The following is a 3,422-nucleotide window of genomic DNA, read 5'->3' as shown; positions in this document are numbered from 1 at the left end:
TATATAGTAGATAATACTAGGCTTCTGAACTTTGCCTTTCTGCATACCTGTGTGAACTCAGGTCATGAAATAGTTTTGAAAAGTTGAAAAAAATTACAAGTAGCACCCCGTCTGCAAAATAGGATACAGACATAGATCTGCCATAATATGAGTAAGCAACTCATACTTGATCTGGGGTCTATATTACATCATAGAACGCTTAAAAAAGCGAACGCTGATTGATCGACCTAACTTAAGCGAAAGCTTACAATCTCAAACTGTCAGATCAGCGATGTTTTCCCAGGGAAAAAAATCGCTGATCCAAAACACATACACACAACACAAGCACACCAAACAAACAGAAATCCACACACATACACCTAAAATCTGATACCTAACCCTACACTAAACTATGCACACACCACTAACTACCCACTTACCTTAACCCAAACCCTAACCCTAAGGCCCGTCACTATCGCACACTCAACTCACCTGCTCCCTAACCCTAACTCACTTAAATCTGCCCTAACCCTCATGTCCACTCAATCGCACACACACCTAACCCGAGCCCTAACCCTAACTCACCTAAATCACCCTAACACTCACATCCACACAATCGCACACTTACCTGAATCCGACCCGTAACTTTCCACCATAACACTGAAAATACCGAAGCAACAGAAACGGACAACTGAATTCTTTCCCTAGGAAAAAATTCAAGTTTCTGCTGCTTCGATATTTTGCAGTTTTGCAAAAATAAGTTTGATCAATCAGCGTTCGCTTTAAGCGTTTGAGGATATAATATAGACCCTTGATCTGGCATGGGAGAGATCATGAAGGTGGTTTTCTGGTTCCTCAATTTTTCTCCAGCGGTATTGACTCCTGTGATTTCTCCAAATGCAGGAATCTTGATTACATAATTTATTGTAGTGGGGGACTGTGTTTGCACTGCCCCTTGATTGACTGGTTAAGGTAAGACTCTTGTAGAACATCTTTATATACAAAGGTTGGTTAAAAGAAGGCTCTGTACAACAACTTTGTCATTAAATTACACAGGTGTGTTTTTATTGCTATTAGTTTTTTCATCAGGGAGGACATGGCATCATTTAGTGATGAGAAGAAAAAGAAGCTTACCAGTGCCATTATTTAGTGCTGATTCAAAACTAGAAAATTTCTGATGACAGCAAAAAAAAAAAAGAGAGAGAGAAGGAAAATAAATACAAATTTTAGGAGCTGTATAGTTTCCAGGCAAGTTAATAAATACAAATTTTAGGAGCTATACAGTTTCCAGGCACGTATGTACCAGCAAGTCGTTTGCTTAGCCTCAGCATAAGTCCTGAATAAAATCTGTTTTATTATTTTGTATTTATAACTCATGTTCTCCAGGAAGGAGGATAATGACTTACTGGTAATCTCTGTCTCACAACTCTGTAGTCCAAGGTTCAGTCCTGACCTTTAGTCAAAGTCTTGTGGCATTTTTATTTTCTTCCTGTATTGTCAGTTGCTTTGGTTACTCAAGTTTTCTTTTCTTTATTATTTTATTTTACATTTGTTTACCAGGAAAGTCCATGTCCTTTTTCAGTGGAGGCCCAGGGAGAAAAGCTCCACATTTATAAATAACAGTATGATGCATATACAATCAATCTCAGATACAAGCACTAATTGAAAAATACATGTTATACATTTCACTAATACAATCATATAGTCTAGGAAGGAATAAAAAGAATTCCTGTACCCCTGCAAGTATATGCTAGTTAATTGCCTGCACTCAGGGCCAGATCCAGAACAAGGCGACCTAGGCAGTTGCATGTCCCGATGCTGGCTAGGGGGTCTGGCCATAAAATGTTAACTTAAAAAAAAAAGAAAAAGATTCCTACAAACATTAGTACAGTAATGTTGGATTTCCTGCTAAATGATCTGTGTCCAAATCAACACTTACACAGACTATTTCCTGCTGTGCATACAAGCTCCATTCTCATTAGCTCAGCTTCATAGGTTCATAGGTTCATACTAGGCTATCTGCCCTAGGGCATTTATAAGCCTTGCCAGAGTGTGTGTGGCTTTCACCACCCCTTAGGATGAGAATACTATACCCATTAGTTTGCTGTGCCTCTATCCAGCAGTGACACAGAGATGATTCCCCGGGGTAAACCTACGATCTCCCATCCACTCGTCAAGATTTCTCTTGAACAGAGTCAGTGAGGGGCTCTGCCTCACATGGACTGGGATTCTGTTCCATAGTGTAGGGAGTCTCTGGGTGATGAATCTGTCCCTCCAGCACGTCCTATTTATATCCGTGTTGAGGTTTAAGTCTCTTACTCTCGTGGCTCTGGTGGATTTGGATTTTTTGAGGTGGAGCATGTCCATTAATTCCGGGTTGGACATGGCCTTGTATGTCAGGCACAGATCACCTCTGAGCAGACGGTATGCGACTGAATAGAGCTGGAGTTTCTTCAGTCGGGCATCGTATGACATATGTTTGAGCCCCTTTATCCTTTTGGTGAGGAACATTTGGGGTCTTTCCAACTGCTGCAGGTGTTGGGTAAGGTACATTCCGAATGGAACGTTGTACTCAATCGTTGGTCTGATAAGTGAAGAGTACATGGGTACAATGACCTCTCTTGATCTGGATGTGAATCCCTTCATGATCAGGTGGGCAATGTAGAAGGTCTTCCTAACCACTTTGGCAATGTGAGTGTCAGAAGAGAGGTTACTGTCAACTTGGGTCCCCAGGTCCCTGATAACTTCTTCTGTGTTTAATGGATTACCACCTATGTGGTAATTAGAGGTTACCTTGTTTTTCCCAAAGGGTATGACTATACATTTTTTGGCATTTAGCTTAAGGCCATGGCTCTGGCACCAGTTATCCATTTCTATGAGACCTCTCTGGAGGATGTCTGTGTCTGATGGAGTGTCAATTATGGTGCCCAGTTTGCAGTCATCTGCAAATTTTGTCAGCCACAATCCCCCTATGTTTGCCTGCACTTCAGAAAAATAAATGCCGAACAAGAGGGGGCCCAGGACTGAGCCCTGTGGGACACCGCTCGTGACCGGCTTAGAGTCTGACATGGCACCAGCAACTCTAACCCTGTGTGTTCTGTCCTTGAGCCAGTTTGCAACCCATCTTGTGACATTTCTATGATGCCCAAGTGGGGTATTGTGTCAAACGCTTTTGCTAGGTCAAGGTAGGCTGTGTGAACTGCCTTACCCTCATCAATGGCCTTAGTGACTGTTTCGAAAAAGTCGACAAAGTTCAAGAGGCAGGATCTGCCCTTGACAAAGCCAAATTGGGTAGGATCCAGTGTCTGTAGGTCCCCAATGTCTTTATTTATGAGTTCCATTATGATCCTCTCCATAGCTTTGCAGACAAGGCTCGTCAAGCTTATGGGGCGGTAATTTCCAGGGTCCGTAGAAGCACCGCCTTTGTGGAGTGGGACCACAGT

General features: G+C 42.2%; 1 pseudogene; it reads left to right on the top strand.

Moving 5' to 3' along the window:
• The first annotated feature begins 786 nt into the window (after positions 1 to 786).
• Positions 787 to 937, top strand: LOC122797425 (annotated as a pseudogene).
• Positions 938 to 3,422: the final 2,485 nt, after the last annotated feature.

The sequence above is a fragment of the Protopterus annectens genome, chromosome 3.part0 (assembly GCF_019279795.1).
Source record: "Protopterus annectens isolate FY-2018-M chromosome 3.part0, PAN1.0, whole genome shotgun sequence".
NCBI classification, from domain to species: Eukaryota; Metazoa; Chordata; order Ceratodontiformes; family Protopteridae; genus Protopterus; species Protopterus annectens.
Note: the sequence above shows the minus strand (reverse complement) of the source record. Positions and strands in the feature narration are given on the sequence as shown.